This window comes from Xenia sp. Carnegie-2017, unplaced genomic scaffold, assembly GCF_021976095.1.
Source record: "Xenia sp. Carnegie-2017 unplaced genomic scaffold, XeniaSp_v1 HiC_scaffold_42, whole genome shotgun sequence".
NCBI lineage: Eukaryota > Metazoa > Cnidaria > Anthozoa > Malacalcyonacea > Xeniidae > Xenia > Xenia sp. Carnegie-2017.
Window position 1 is genome coordinate 1 of NW_025813507.1, and position 17,917 is coordinate 17,917.

Genomic DNA, 17,917 nt, shown 5'->3' on the forward strand with positions numbered 1-17,917 from the left:
ATCTAGCAAGACAACTCCCAACCTTGGAGAACGCAGATTGATGGGTGCTTTACGTGGAAGGAACATTCATATTCAACGCAAAAGAGTACAAGATAGTTTACGGCGTGTCGACCCGGTTGATATAGTCTTGAGGTAGCGTCCACTCATATATGGAGGAAAGTAATGGGTACTGTGCCCAAATGCTTTATGGCATATCGACGGGAACCACAAGTTGACACGTTAACGTTTTGTTGTTCACTGCTGCATTGACGGATATTTAAGACCACTCATTTATGTTTATTGTGCTGACAATAATTGAAGTTTGACAATTCTAGCAAAATTTCAGAAAGGTGCTACCAAATATGGTTTACCCCCCATGTCCGAAGTGACTATCGCATGGAAAACTTTGGAGTTGCCACATATATACTCGAGCATCGTGGTCTGGGACGTGGAAACATTATAGCTGGCAGTTCTGTTCATAATTGCAGGGTCGAAAAACTTCACTGAGTTGTATATGCTGGTGTCCTTACTTGTTTCAATTCAATTTTTAGTTCACTGGAAGAAAATAAACAACTGGATCCCTTAAACGAGACACACCTGTTTGCCTTTCATCTTGTATTTAAAGGTAAACTCAACAAATCAGTACACGAGTTTGTGAACCAATGGCAACATCATCCAATATCGTCAGAGCATAACTTCTCTCCCTTTCAGTTTTTCACGAGAGGCGTTTTAGAAAACTTAAATTTAAATTACAGTGTGATCAATAGTTTTCTAAGAGAGGAGGAACTACATGTTTATTGTGTTGATTATGTTTCTCAGATGAATGTCGCAGATACAGACTATCAAGTTACAGTTCCTAGAATTGACAGAGACCTGAATGAAGAACAAATCAATTTTATTAAACAAAATATCAGATTGACAAATACAGACAATGGAATAGTTGCTTATCTGAAATGTGTACAATTAATTTAGCAAATGTTTAGTAATTCGTAATACACTGTTCCCGGAGTTCTCCATTTACTTGATCACCTGCCATTTTGAAACACTAAAATGTAACAGTAAGATGATCAATGGCTTAGCCAGCCAGGTCATCAGTCCTGCTATGCAAATTTAAATGCGCTCACTTCCAGTGAAAACAAGAGATTTCTAAAGAATGAGAAAATTTTCTACAATTTAGTAGAACTAAAAATTATGCGAGCAGACTACGTCATGGAACTTAATATTATAACAGAACTGTAGTAATTTAACAGAACAAAAACTTAGCAAATTAACAGAACACTCACAATAATTGACTCTTAGAATTTGTTCATAAGTAGTTAAATCAACAAATAGCGTAAAAACAATACATAGCTAATATACAACTACAATAGTATGTGAAATTATGACATTGCTTTACACAAGATCCATTTCGGTGTCTTGTTGATTAACAAAGTTTGTGAATTCTTGTTTAAAATCATAAAAATCATCGTAAGTCGCTGGTATTTCCAAGACACTGCCATATGTGTGAAACATTGGTCTCCTTGCTGCGCCAGAGAGCGAAGTAAAAGTTACCTGTATCGCAGTAGCAATGATAATATCTGCCCCGGTTGATAACCTGAGGAATCGTCTTAAGGAAGTGTCATCAAGCCCCTTTACCCATCGCTTGAGATGAGCCACAGTTTCAGCTTCAGCTGGGTTGGAAGGAGTTGCATAAAACATGTGACATACCTTTGCTGGGGTTGGTTTTAGTGAGGACAGATGATTAAGCAACTTGTCTATTGATGGAAAAGATAACTTTAGATGAACCAATACTTTTTCCCAGCAGCCTACTACATAGCTCGGCTTTTGTACTAACTCTGTGTGCTATTTCAATTAAGATCTCCGAATCATTTGCTTCGTGGACAAATTTCTTGTAGTCCAATGAAGAAAGAATGTCTACAAAATCTTCATCATCGAGGGGAAGTTTGGGTTCAAGGACTTTTACGATAATGTCAGCTTCTGCCCGAGATACGTAACGTTTGAATGATGTCAAGTACATATCGTTCGTTATTACATCTTCTCCGAACACGAGTGAGGTAAGAAAAACTTGTGATATTTGAATTGGAAAGTATTCAGCTTGAAGGCAACCTTTCAGGAAAATCCTAGCAACGGCCTGCCAATACTGCTTGGCCAAATCGTGGGAGATACTTGGGACACGTTCCTCTTCCCTTAACAAAAGACTCACATAACTTTCCTTTTAAAACAAAGAGAACGCATTGCGAACCACACCTGACCCCTCGCCTTTTTCATTGTATCCATGATCATTTATCATCTTTACTTTTAGAAACTTGTTAAGAATATTTTTATCTCCAAAAGTAGTTACTATTTCTTTTTTAAATTGACTCTATGTAGGTGAATACTGATTTCGTCTTATAAATCTGGAGGTAATATGTATGGAACAATATCAGTTCAGTGCTGTTGTTACCATTTGGTACAACAGTTATTTCTGTTGTTTCCAATGAACTTTGGACACCGCTTATTGATGGTCCATCATAAGTTTGATGTGTTGATTCATCAAAAACAGTAGAATTTGAGTTTTCAACCTCTGTAAGTTAAAAATTTACAAACTTATCGAAATGTTTAGCAAAACTTAAGATCAACAAACAGTGTTTACATCAAGAAATGGTATAATAAGGTCCGCTCTTAAGAAATTGGTTCTGTCCAATAAGATAATAAAGAAACACTAAAACAAATGACTACAAGACTCAGTACATACCAGCTAAAAGAAGAGATACTTGAGACTCATATGGACTTTGAAGAGATTGTTGATTTGCACTTGCAGAGCCAATTGGAAATGAATTATGCCAACGTCAAATTTTTGCACATGCAATTTCTTGACATGAAGCGTTAAAAAAATGCCCAAATGGCGTATTTGAAGAACCTCGTGTGGGATATCGGTCTCACTTTACTATACTTTTGTATTACAAAATCAGACTTTTTGCGTTCGTTCTACAAACTTTTGATTGGAGCAAAATTTTTGCGAATGGGACAGAACGACCGGAAGATATTTAATCCGGAAAAGTTTGTCTTCTTGGTTTTATAATGCCAGAAAATTAAGATGGTAGAAGCCGACCTGCAATGTCTTGAAACAAACTGGAGATTATATGATGTAGCTGCTTCTTAAAAAATGTAGAAATATTACATAATCCTAATACTGCTACCAAAATTTCATCTGCAATGACGTTTATGGAAGATTGTTACAAATTTACACTTTTAATAACACTTTGTTTTGGGTTGTTATTCACATCGCAAATATCATAATAATTTCTAATTACGTCTTTATTATAACAGTGCAGTTAGCGCTAACTACTTTTTTATACAACCGACTTAACCTAGTGTTTAAATTTAACTACTTTTTAACTGCAAAACGTGTGGTTGAAAGAAGTTAAGAGCTTTATAACCGGCCCCAGCTGATAATTCTCCACTATTACTATTTCCAAAAGCTCGAACTTTGGTAAACAACATTGCAGTCTGCCTCAGTTTAAACATAATAAAAGACACACGAAGTGCAATTCGTCGCTAATGCTATTTTGAGCATAGCATAGAGCATTAATATTTTTCATGGATTTATTGTTTATGAGAAATTTCTCAACAAAAGCATATTGTAAAATATAGAACACCTTCCTTCATTTATCGATTAAAACTATTTCGGTATTTCTCGCACTGATCTCGAAATTAATAAATTCAACTTATTGGACCGCGTTTAAGGTTGTAAGTAAGTCAGGCCACCCAACTTATAAGTCAAGCTGTGTCTCTGTGATTGGTCAAAGAGCCTTATGGACCCATTAAGAAGCTTGAGTAAGTCAGGCTACCGCACTTATAAGTCAAGGCACCCGATTTGATAAGATATACGGTCCTGCTAAAATTTTGTTTTTTTACATGAATTTGAACCAAAAATCGTAGAAAACTGAACTTGAACGATTACTTATAGTCTGCTAGAGTGGAATAGTCTCTTAGAACACTAACGATCAAATTTTGAAATTCATTTGAAAAATTGTGCATTCTTTGAACATTGCAATTGTACGTAAGTCGCGTGACTTACTTGAATTACCCTAGATCCGCCCCTGGTGTAATATACATATCAGTGATCCCAAAAGCAAGAAATGTTCAATATTCTGTCTACAGCTTCACAACAAAAAAATTATTGAAACAATAGATTGTTATCATGAGTATTTTTTCACTTTTACGAGTAACATAAAGAAATTTAATGCTTTTTGTCTCACCAAAGTTCAATGTGGTTTGTATCAACCATTCCTTAAAATGTGAATCTGAATCGTATTGTTGAATGTTGTATGTCTCTAGTAATCGTATATACACAGCACCGACTGAACAAAGTACTGGCATTTGGAACTAGCTAATTTATTTATGCAGTTCTGACCAGAGTTTCATACCGAAGATAATTTTATCAATAAATATTTTAAGATTCAAAAAGGTACAATGACATCACATTGGTGTGATTCCAACCTCAACAACTTAAGGTTATGAAATATTTTTCTGGTAAGTACTATTATTTTGCATTGAAGTAGTGTTGAAGGGTATAACAATTCTTGATTTCCCAATGAATAGAACAAAACAAGTAATTGCAGCGAAAAATATTTTTAAAACTATTAAAGGGGAACTCCACCCTCACATAATGTTGGTCTTAAAATTTTGTCAGTCCCGTGCAAATAAATATGCGGCAATTTTTTGGTTTGTTTGATTCAATATTTTCACAAAAAATGAGTTGAAATGCTGCAGCTAGGGCATCCGGTGCGTGGGAGCAGAAACATGTCAGTGGCTTGTACTTGACGTCATATCGTCAATTGCTGCTCAATGCTCTTTGTAAAGTCATTGCACAGCCATAAAAAACTTGCGTCAAAATGCTTCTCCTAATCACAAAATGTTTCTTTTCGAAACTTCGGAATTTTTTATTCATAGGTATAAACACAAGCAACTTTTATAGCTTACATGCAAGTATTGAGCTGTTTATTTGTATTCTGTTTTAATAGAACGGTTTCACATCCATAAAGGCCATTATCGCACAGTTTTCGCACTACATATAGAATTTAAATATCGATTAATATTATTTTTTAAAAAATACGAAGGTTTATTTGTGTGGAAGCTGTGCTGTAATGCCGTTTGCTTCGTTTGCCTGTCCTCCGAATTCAACCTTAACAACAGTTTCTACTGATGTGAAACCAGTCCATTGCCATGAATAATAATAAAACATGGTTGTGTAATTTAGATTCATTATGTTTAGAAAATAATCCTACATAAAACCATTGTAAAATTAGCCTTTCGTGTATAGAATTTAGGTGTAGTTTCCTTGACGTAAAGTATGAACTTATAGTTTCCTAATTATTTGTACATAATTTCCCTTTTTTAAGTCACATTTGGGACAAAAATTGCCAGTGCTATGAAAAACAAACACCCTCATATTGATCACCAATATGATGTGTGGCATTTGTCTAAATCTGTCACAAAAAAACTAACAAAGGCTAACATTAAAGGGAAATGATGACTTGACCCCTTCGATTAAGTCCATTTCTAATCATCTTTGGTGGTGCTCTGCACGTTGTAACAAGAATGCAGAAGAATTGGTGGAAAAATGGCAGTCTATCCTTAACCAACAACAAGCATTTCTGGAGAGGGAACACATATTTTCATCAATGTTGCTACCAACAATTAACAGAAAGACAAACAAGCAGAAGAAGTGGCTATCTCCTACTTCACAAGCATATATTGCTGCAGAGAAGGTGATTTGTGACAAGAGGCTTCTATAAGACCTGTGGAAGCTATCTGAGTTTTGTCAAACAGGAGAGTTAGAGGTTTACCATCCCTTTACTGAAATACTGCCCAAAGCGAGAGCATTTTTCATTTCCTGGAGTGGTAGCCCGCACTCAGTTAGCAGCATTTGATCACAACAACAATATTAACCGTGATAAAGCAGTCATTAAGTCAGGGACAAACAAAGGGCAAGACCGTTACAAAATGGTTTTTGCTAAAACAAAGAAGCAATGGGTTGTAAAAGCATTGAAAGAAAAGAAAGAATACCAGTACGTTGATATACTACTTCCCGAGGTTGTGAATGCATGCAAAACTGAGGAGATTGAACTTGTACATCATGGCGAGAATCTTCCAAAGAACATTTCTAAATCATGTCCACCCAGGAAAGAAGTACTTGTAAAGGAACATCAGTCAGTGGTGAAGTTAGCTATGGCAATAGGTTTTGCCACGCCCATATAGTATGATGTTGCATCAGTGAAGACAACTTTTGTACATTCATTCTTAAATATTAACATAGCAAAACCAGCATAGTGGAAGCCTTCAAATTGAAATTCGTCTGCAGGGCCAGGTGGAGGAAATTTTTCTCTAATGCGAGTAACTGCACATGATGGCAAGATGACTCTTACTTCTCTACCCAAGACACAGCAGCACCATCTTGTCAACTGTCTATATGCAATATGGCGGTACAGTTTATCTTCAGGACCATCATATGCTACCTCATATTGCTGCTTGTACTGGTACCAAGCTGTTTGTAAAACCCACCTGTTAAGAAAAACAGGCTCAAACCCAGGATGTTGTGAAATGCACAAAGGGTCTTCGGTGGTCTCATTCGTTTCTACTGCCTCTACATTTTTTGTCACAAATATTGGAAATCTCTTTGCAGCATAAACATTCCTCGTTATTGTCCATTATTTTGCAGTTACCACATTGACAACTGAATATGTTAAAAGAAAGGATCTTGAAAAGTAAATGTCAAAATTTCAAAAAAAATTGTATCTTACAATAAAACTTTAAAATCTGAAGTATTGTGTGTGTAGACGTGGTCAACTTCGAAAACGGCAAACGTTCTTTCGAGATCGAAACAATGGTCTAAAATAATATAACATTTTATTACTCACCATTCAAGATTGTCGCCCCGAGATTCACCCTCAATATACACAAATTCCTGTTCTTCGTTGTCCTCAAACTGGTGAGCTTCATCGTGTTCATCAGCCGGCCATTCGAGCTCAAACTAATATGGCCGAATATTGTTTGCACAGTCTTCCATTTCACTATCGATTGGTGAATTAGGCCGAGGTTCTTCCAAAAGCCATTATAAGCGATTGTTTTGTTTTTGTGCTAGGCTGTGCGTTATTATTTTACTTTGTTGTAAACACAACTCCAAATCGTTTGACGATATGACGTCAAAATAATTTCCGCTGACGCTTTCTGTGCCCACGCTGCTAAACCTCAAAACAGCTCAAATAGCGCACTTGAAGACGCGATTTTGTCAAAAATAAAATAGCTGATGTAAAATTTCAAAATATAGTAACCTTTGCATAAAATGGACCTTTTAAGACCAACATTATGTGAGGGTGGAGTTCCCTTTAACATTTGTTAACAGCCTTTAACTTACTTAAACATATTAAAACGAATTCCCTCGGAATCTCTTTACAAATGTTTGACTTCAACGTTACAGCACGTGATATGTCAAAAGATATCAAGAGGAAAGTAGTTTGTTCTTTTCAAGGGAGCCTTGCATGATGTGTAGGCACTTTCTTTGTATCTTGATTTGGGATAATTACAAGATCTCTATAAACAATGGATGTTGACGAAGGTCTTCCTCATTTTCCTGGATTAGGATTTCTATGTCTCTAGGACGATGCCTTTCTGCTAGAGATAGGTCACTGAAGCTGAACATTGTTTACATGAGCATTATCATTTTGATATGACGAACAAGCTGTACGATAACTAGGAAACCTAGACGACAACCTGCACATAATGATGTATAACATGGGCCTGCAGATGTTGATGAAGCCACTCTAATTTTATCGTCGCTTGTAATACTTTGCAACGAACGCAATACTTCGGCGACCTGTTGACACGCCGCAGTTAAATTCTCCGCAATCTTGCTCAATCAGAGAAGGTTCGAGTTTTAGCAGTGAGTTCGAGTCAATCGAATACGCAATCACGCAATGTATTCTTGTGACGTACATATTTGTAAATAGTGATCAGAACATTTGTCAATGCGACAAGAAAATTTGCAATTGCGATCAGAATACTATTAAATTCTAAACGGAATCATAGAAAATTTTAAATGGAATTATTGTAAATAGTGATAAGTATATTTGTAAATAGACCCATTACATGTGACGTCACAATCCCGGTGACGTATACATCTTGAGGACAAGCAAACGCCACATGTAAATAAAAAAGCAATATTATTGTTAAGGATGGCTAACTTTTTCGCAATTTATGGCTTTTCAACGCGAGTTGATAAGTATATGGAATTAAGTTTTTATCGCATACCAGGTGTGAAAACCAATGTGAGCAAAATATTGCAAGATTTACACAAGGAACGTCGTCCTTTGTGGCTTCGAAGAATTCGTTAGGCAGACATTGACAATTCCAAATGCACGTATTTACGAGTGTGTAGCCTTCATTTTGTTACTGGTAAGCCAATGAGCTAAAAAAGCTTTGTTGTGTTCGTTTGTGTCATTTTATGCCATTTGTTGATTTGTTTACAATGACAGGGAAACCATCAGCTTTAACGGACCAAACTAATCCAGACTGGGCTCCATCTCGAAACCTTGGACATACATATGTCGAAAAAGTTGATGTCGATCGCTATGCTCGTATTTCGGAAAGAAATGAAAAACGAAAAAGAAGTGAATCCATTGAAACAGTACTGTCAGCAGTGACTCAATCGACCTTCACAACCCATCTTGTAGACGAGGAACACGGAGCCACATCTGCTTCATTGTCAGAATCAGAATCCAACAACAAATATTCAGAAACAGAACTGAGTTTGGATAAAATAACTGCAATGAAGAGCGAGATTAATCGCTTGATCCAAGAAAATCTTGAGTTAAAAAACAGGAGAAGTGACATGACGCTTGAGGAGAAATCCTTCTTAAATAATGACGAAAAAATCTTCTTTTACACTAGTCTACCAAATTGGAAGGTCTTGTCTGCAACACTGTAACTGCTACGCCTCTACCTTATGCATTCTTCCAAATGCTCTTTGTCACCATTTTAAGCAGTTGCTTTTAACAGTTATCAAACTGCAACTTAATGTAACTGGTGTAGATTTGGCTTATCGATTTGGAAACATCAACAAGGGAACTTTATCAAGAATTTTCTTACAAGTAATTGATGTTCTGTTTAATCGATTAAGCCCTCTTATTTTATGGCCTGACAGGGAAGCCTTAAGAAAGAACTTGCCCGTTGATTTCAGAAAACACTGCCCTAAATGTGTTGCCATCATTGACTGCTTTGAGATTTTTTTGGATCGTGCATTAAATAGTTTTGCGAGGGTACAAACTTACTCCTCCTACAAGCATAACAACACGATTAAGTACTTAATTGCTGCCACTCCTCATGGTACAGTAAGCTTTATTTCCAGTGGCTGGGGAGGGAGGTGAGTGACAAACATTTGACTGAGAACAGTGGTCTCCTTGATAAGCTCTTACTTGAAGATGTAATCTTAGCTGATAGAGGCTTTAATATCCAGGAGTCAGTTGGTTTGTACTGTGCAACTATGAAGATGCCAGATTTATTAAGGGTAAAAAACAGCTCAGTGGCATTGAAGTTAAATAAACCAGACGAATTTCTAATGTGAAGATTCATGTGGGAAGAGTGATTGGAAACATTAGAAAGAAATATGCACTTCTGAGTTCAACTCAGCCAATTGATTTTGTCAACTCTAAAGAAAATGAGCCCACTACGATTGACATAATAATTACTGTTAGCGGTGCACTAATTAACATTTGTCTTACCTTATGACTAAATAATATTTTTTGAAAGATTTTGCATGCATACACTTAAAATTGTACTAATAATATTTGTAAAACATTTGATTTTATCATATTTCATTTATTCAATTGAGTGTCTTGAGTACCATTTTCCTGTTAACTCTGGAAGGAGTCCCGTAAGACTTCAATGCAAACAGCCTGTCATCTGATGAAGTTTCAATTGTCTCATCTTTATGGCAAAATGGACACTATCAAAACAAAATCAATAAGTAATGTAATTATTATATTGACCTTTTCCCCATAAAACATAGACACGATGAATAACAAACCTTTATTTCACAAATCCCAGTGCCACAAAATTGTCAAGAGACAAGTCTATCTGGAGAAGCACCAAGAAATCCATGGGTCAAATGAATTCTGAATCCAATGTTTGTTACTGAATCATTTTCATGGTTTGTTTTTAGGCATTTCCGATATTCGTCTCTTGCCACCTCTTCATGCTGGCAAGCCCATCTTCGTGCTGCAGTTGAAAATTTCTTCAGCTCTGGATAACAAATGCTTGTGATCAGACTCTTTGAAGGTGAATCTCTGTTGGTGCGACAAAATGCTTTAAACCTTAAAGCAGTCTCTCTTCCAGCACGAAATCAAAACCAAAGACGAGAATTCACTTGATCTCTAGTTTTTTCTTCTACAGCTTTTTGCTGCTCAACTGTAACATTAAAGCAGTCCAGTTTCGACTCTGATAATTCCAGCAAAGTTTCAAGTGTTTCGTCCAATGGCGTGGGATCATAAAGATTACTCATGACTTATGGCAAGTCAGAGTGCAAGGCTTTAGGTACATAACAATCAGAATATGGATGTATTAAAGAAATTATTGCTGGTTTTGATGAGAAAGAACTAATAGTTTTAAACTATTCATCCAATTCTGACGATGATGGGGCAGAAACGGGATTTCTTTGCATTTTACCTTCGCCTTTCTTATTAAATTTACTAAAACTGATATTCTGTACTTTAGCGTATGGCACAGTCTTGACAGCACTTGGAAGGACCCAGTATGCCTTCTTATTAGTCACAGTTAAAGAATCTCGTTTTCATGCACCAGCTTCAACAGCCCACAGAAGTGAAGCGACGTGAGAGTAGCTTTCACCTATTCCTGCCATACAATCGCAGTGCGCTGTTAATACTTTGCCGTTCTTTTCGCAAACAACCCAAGGAGTAAGTGGCTTCTCCGACATTCTTGAGAGTGATTAACCTTGTCTAGTGAAAAAAGAAACAAGGCGTTCAGTCTCATTAGAGAACGAGTGCAGCCAATGTGCAATGTTTTTAGTGACAACTGAGAAGCATTTACCTTAGTAATAAGCAAACAATGATCGTCATATTTTTTCACCAACACTTCGCGCACCCATCGATTCAAAAAACTATGATAACTATCAAGACTCTTATAGTTTTTTAGCAGCTCTTTCGTGTACGGACTGACCGAAAATAATAAATACATGCCAATATTAATGTAGCTGACAGCAGGCCGCAGATCGATATCGTCGAGCCATTGATTTTTTGGTATTTCGTAAGGATCATCTCCATTGCAATGTCCTAATTTCATTTTGTAACGCGCTTTATTATCCTTACACTGAATATTTTCTATATATCCAGACAAAAAACCTTTTTTGACCTAGAAAGCGCTGACTTTATGTTACTAGCCATATTAACATATAAAGCGTGCACATGTGCTTCTCCTCCAGATGGTCCCCCCTCAACAGTTGCTAAAGCGTGCGTGACGTCACTGCAAAACGTCTATAGTGATCAGAATTTTTGTCAATGCGATCAGATATTTGTATTTGCGATCAGAATATTTGGAAATTCAAAACGGAATATTGCAAAAATTTAAACGGAATATTTGGAAATAGCGATCAGAGTATTTGTAAATAGTGATAGCAATATTTGTAAATGCGATCGGACTATTTGTAAATGCAATCGGAATACATGAAATAAAGTATTAATATATGTACGTTGAACTTAAAAAATGTAAATTGTTTGGAGTATTTGTAATTATAAAGATGAATAAATACAACTTGTATTGACTTACCGCTGAAAAGGCCATAAAGACACGTTCGGCGCGTCATGCAACTTTCTGTCTCCCCACAGGCATCAAAGAGTGCATTCGTAATAAGAAAAATTGACACATTTATAAACACCACCACACTTATGCACAATGTAAAACCCAATACAATCATTCATGTTTTTGCATATGAATAAATATATGCTGAGCACGAACCATCATGTGATCTCCATGGCGCAATAGAATAGCGCGTTGTAATTCTAATACAAAGGTTGAGGGTTCGTGTCCGATCGGAGATGACTTTTTTCTTAAGTTAATTAAGGAAATCATGACATGGGCAATGAATATACGGATGGTTAGTTTTAGTAAGATCTTTATGGTTGATTTTAACTTTTATCATTATGCTTGTTGTAGAAACTTTTCAAATTCAAATTTTAAATTGTGTGATAATAACAGAATTTCTCAAAACAATTTTTAGAAACTGCAGCATATTTTCAACAAAATGCTTCACATCCTTGCATTATGCACACCATATTTATTGTCACCTATTGATATGCCTGAAAAAGTCCTAGTTGTTTTGCGATAAAAATATTGAATTGCCTTTTTATTCTTTGATTCAACAAAAAATACATCTTTAGCAACTGCAGTAGTTAACTAATATATATATATATCATCGCAGGCTCAAGTTTTTTTATTATAAAATGTATTATGTCTAAAAATAGTCATAATACATTTATAATAAAAAAGACCGGGGGGATCATTTTTGAGGTAGTCAGCGGTAGTAAACATAAAAATACAGAGGGTGAGCCTGTGATGATATACATATATATATTAGAAAAATGAATAAGAGTAATACAAAATATATAAACAAGAAGATTTCATAAAAAAAAGATATATATTTCAAATATAATACAAAATAATTACATTGATGAAAGTCCAAAGTCCAATTTTTAATTGATATTATGGAAAGTCCAAAGTCCAATTTACTGAAGATACAAATTCTCTTGCTTCAAGGCTTCATCGACAATAAAGAATCGATAAAAGGAGTCAATCTTTTCACCAAATTCTTCAACCCAAAACCAGTTAAGCCAATCTTCTATTTGTAAACAAAGACATGGATAACAACTTGACCCAGCTCGTATGTCACACATTCTAATATTTAACAAAATTTTTTCTAAAAAAAAGGATGTTAAATAAGTAAGTGTCATAATTTTAATAAATAAGAAAAGTTAAAATATCCTTACCCAATAACCCCAAATAAAATTATTCAAATCCATCATTAAATCAATCAAAAGCATAATTATTAACGGGGTGAACAAAAGACGTTGTTGTTTTGTGAAGACAAAAAAGAAAACCAAGATATATAAGACACAACCTAAATATGTTTTGACCATCCGCATACCAAAAAATTTCAGATCTTGAATAATTGAATTAATTTTACTTTTGAAAGACATCTTCTCTCTTTGAGTGACTGAATAATTATGATACAAGTAGATATATAAAAAAGTATAAATATAGAGAAAATTGTAAAAAAAATGAAATTTATTGTAAAAAGTTGAAAAAGTTGAAAAAAATTGAAAAAAAAAATTTAATAATGTAAAAAAATGAAAAAAAATGTAAAAAATTGCAAAACAATTTTAATCAAGAAAAAACAATTTATTACATGTTTTTATAATTTAAACTGTTATATTAAAAAAAGTTTTTTAAAATAAACCACAAGGTTCACCAAATGATGATCGTTTTTCTCTTTTTTAATAAATGAACCCATGGGCACACCACCAAATATTGATTGACAAGATGCACTAAATGCTAATGGATTTTCCTCCATACTAGGTAAATCAAATGTTTTTTACCTTCACCAAATGCTTCTGGTTTTTCTTCTTTACTATGTAAATTAAATGTTTTTAGAGCACTAGATTTACCAAATAAACTAGTTGATTTTTCAGATAAAACATTTTTATCTTTTTTTTCTAATTCATTAATTTTATCAACTAATTTATAATAATGTAAAAAATGTTTTTTTCCCTTTTGTTATCACATCATTTATTTCTTTTATTTCTTTTTGCAGTAAAATATTTGTTGTTTTTATAAATGAACATATTTCTTGTAGTCTTGTTTTTATATCACTATTTTCATTCATTTTTTTCTTTTGTATTTTCTTTCTGTAATACAAGAAAAGTTAGATTAAAAATGAGTACATTCTGATTTGAGTTTTTGTAAATAACATAACTTACTGCTGTATAGTTTTTTCTTTATGAATAAAATTAACTTGTTTTTGAATTTCTTCTTGTAATTCTTTTTTTCTTTACAGCAAGTATATGTATGATAAAAAATACAATCTGATGGGTATACTGTTAATTACGCATTATTTAAAAGCTTTTGAGATTTTGACATTTTTACAATAAAAAATTATTTATAAAATATTTTTATATCTTTCATTTTCAAGAAAATTATCACTTTTATTAAAATCCATTTTCCAAAAAATCAAATTTCTTAGAAAAAAAATATAATATTTTTTTTTTTCTATTTCTTTAAGTTCCCATTTGACTAGCCTTTTATTTTCTTTCCTTTTTTCTTCTTCTGCCTTTATTAATTTAATTTCCTCTTCAATTTTTCTTTTTAATTCTTCTTTGTCTTTACAACAAATGTTTACATGATAATCAACAATCCCTGCTGAAGTTGGTGTTGGTAATTTTCTTATAAAGAAATAATGTTTGTAATCATCACATAACCCGCGATAATAACAATGTTTATAAAATAATTTGCTGTATAGTTTACTGATGGATGTATATGGCATATTCATTTGAAGTGTTTTCTTTTCAATAAATTCAATTGAAGTGTTTTTTTCTTTCCTCTCTTCTTCAATAAAGTCAATTTCTTCTACCATTTTTCTTTTTAATTCTTCCTTTTCTTTACAGCAAACATATAAATGATGAAAAACACAATGTGTTGGATTTTTTGGTAATGAAGCACTATATAAAGCTTCCATTTGATATCTTTGATATTCTTTACAAGAAAAACAATATTTATGAAATGATTTTCTATATCTTTCATTTGCAATACTATTTTTATTTTCATCCATTTTTTCCAAAATAAATCAACTATTTTCTACTAAATGTTAGTATGAAAATGAATAAATTTTACAATTTAATGTGGTTACAATAAACTATCATGTTTTTTTTAATTTCTATTTCTTTAAGTTCTTTCTTGTATACTTTTTTATTTTTTTCCTTCTTTCTTTTTCTTTTTCGATAAATTCAATGTCTTTTTCAATTTTTTCTTTAATTTTTCGTTTCCTTCACAGCAAAACCCTGCGTGATGTTTGATAGATTCTTCAGTTGTTTATGGGGCACGTCCATAACACCATAATTTAATATTATGACTTTGACAAAATGTCCAATTAAAACAATAATATAATGTAATTTGATGTAGAATTTAAAGATGTGATCTGAGGGTATAGTTATTTCATGTATTTCTCTATTAGAATTCAGTTTCTTTATATTTTCATCAACCATTTCTAGTTTCTTTGCAAAATATTCTTTTTCTTCTTTGTTTTCTCTGCAGCAATTGTCAGCATGAAAATTTAATACGTTGTAATTGACTTGGAATTGAGTATATATTATGAGGAATTTTATATTTTTGACACGCTTTACAAGAAAAGCAATAGTTATAAAATAGATATCTATATATTGCACTTATACTAGCAATAGAAATTTTCACATAAGTTCTTATACCCTGTCTATTAGTAATGAATAAAAAATAGCAAGTTTACATTTTTATAAAATTTTGTGATGATATAAAGTGTTTTTTTTTTTTTCTATTTTTTAAACTCTTTTTTGAATTTTTTTTTTATTTATTTTTTTCTCGTATTCAATATGATTTATGTGGTTAATAATAAATTCATAGTATCGTTGCATGAAGTTTTGGTTTGTATATTGTATATAAAGATATTAGTGGCATCTATCCCTCCTGAAACCTTGGAAAGAATAAATAAAGCTTACGAGGAAGAAGAAAGAGAGAGAAAAATTTTTTTTACAAAAGTGGTGTTAGAAAATCAAGTTAATTTATGTTCATTAATTCATGGATATATTGATTTGTTAAACGATTTGTTAGTTTCATCTGATTTATATAATGATTTAAAAAAATGGCATGGAGAGGATTTAAAATTCTCTAATATTGTTAGAAGTTATTCTCAAATGTATGTGAATACACTCAAGAAAAATGAAAAAAATGAAATTTATCTACCTTTTGGTTTTTCTGATACCACGTATAAAGATCAAGGAACAAATGAAGACATGAACAAAAATGGATGAGAAATATTATTATTTCAAAATATGCATGCAACCTATAGACGATACTACTGGTATATATAAAGAGAAAACTTGGATTTGTAAACAGAAAAAGCATGGTGTAAATACAGTGAAGGGATTATTAGAGAAGATAAAAATATTTTAAATATGGTAATGGAGAGAGTTTTGGTGAGAATTTTGTATGGTATATGAATAGATTTTTTGATTTATCTCGTGAGACTAATTAATACTTTTTTGACGAATATTTTGAAGCTGTTAGAGAAAGAGAAAAAGATAACAAAATTATAGCTGAAATATCGCTTGAAAATTATAGTAATCAAGTTAGAATCACAAATTACGTGTTGGAAAAAATATCACAGAACAAAAGATAGGGATTTAGAAGAAAGACTTCGAATTGCTGAAGAAAAGAATAAAGATTTTATGGAAAGAGAAGAAACATTATTTCTAACTATTGAAGAAATGAAAATAGTAAATAAATATTTATGTGAAAAAAAATGAATTGATTGATATAAATAAAACATTGCTGAAAAAACTTGAAGAAAAAGATGATGTCTTAGTAGTTGATTAATACATATATACTCATAACTGTATTAAGTAGAAAATTTTATTAAAATTTTTTATTTGAGATGGATGATTTTTTAATCATCCAAAAAAAATCATCTTGTTGCATTAAAAAATTTATGTAAAGATATTCAAAATGAAAATAAAACTTTAAGAAAAAAATTGCATTACATTCAAGACTATGAACATGATGCAGAAAAATGTGGAAAGGTTCAAGAACAAAATCTATTAGTCTCAAGATTAAAAAAATTAGAAAAAGAAAATGGTGAATTAATAACTATAAATCTAGCATATAAAGCAAGAATCGATGTTTTGGAATATGATCATTTTTACCATGAATTTATTTGGAAAAATTTCCTTATGAACAATTTATAACTATCGATTCAATTGATGATGGATGTGAATAAACAATAATTTTATAGGGATTATATTTTATTTTCTTGGATAAAATTGAGGAAAAATCTCAAGAACTGATTGCTTTAAAATTAGATGATGAAAAATTGAATGTAGAGATTGAAACTTTTAACCACAAGATAAAAGAGCAAGATATTATCATAAAAGAGCAAGATATTATTATAAAAGATCAAGAAAAGAAAATTTTTGAAGTAGAGAAATTGATAGAAGAAGGAAAAAATTATTAAATGAAAAAGAAAATAATCATGATGATGATGATGTTGACGCTATTTTTAATTTTCTTTGTGTATATTTTGTAATATTTTTATTATTTCAATTTTTGTTTGGATGTTTATATAAAGAGCAATAAGAGCAATAAGAACAGAAAAATGGATGATTCCTACATTTGTCTTTTACTTATATCTGGTTGTATTCTTCTTATATTGAACGAAATACATTCAACAAAAGTGGAATTTTTTAATACCAGGATAAAGATATTGGAAGAAAATATCAAGGAATTAAAGATTTTATTTGATGGAAGTGCTTGTAGATGAATTGATTATAACATTTCTTGTGACATTATTATTTTTTCATTAATTTTATCATGGTATATTTGTTATCACTGTTATATTATTGAAGAGGGATTTATGAAAAAGATAAAATACCAAGAAAAGAAAATTCTCAAGACACAGAAATTTATAAAAATACGTATTTCTCAAAAGAAAGTATCTGTATTGGTGGTGGTGATGAATGGGAATAAGTTAATTCATTGTTATTTTAATGGAATTTATTTGTTTCAATTCGACGAAAAATTTTTTAAAAAAATTTTTTCTTAAAATTATATTGTTGACTTTTTATCAAATAGTAACGAGTTGAAAATT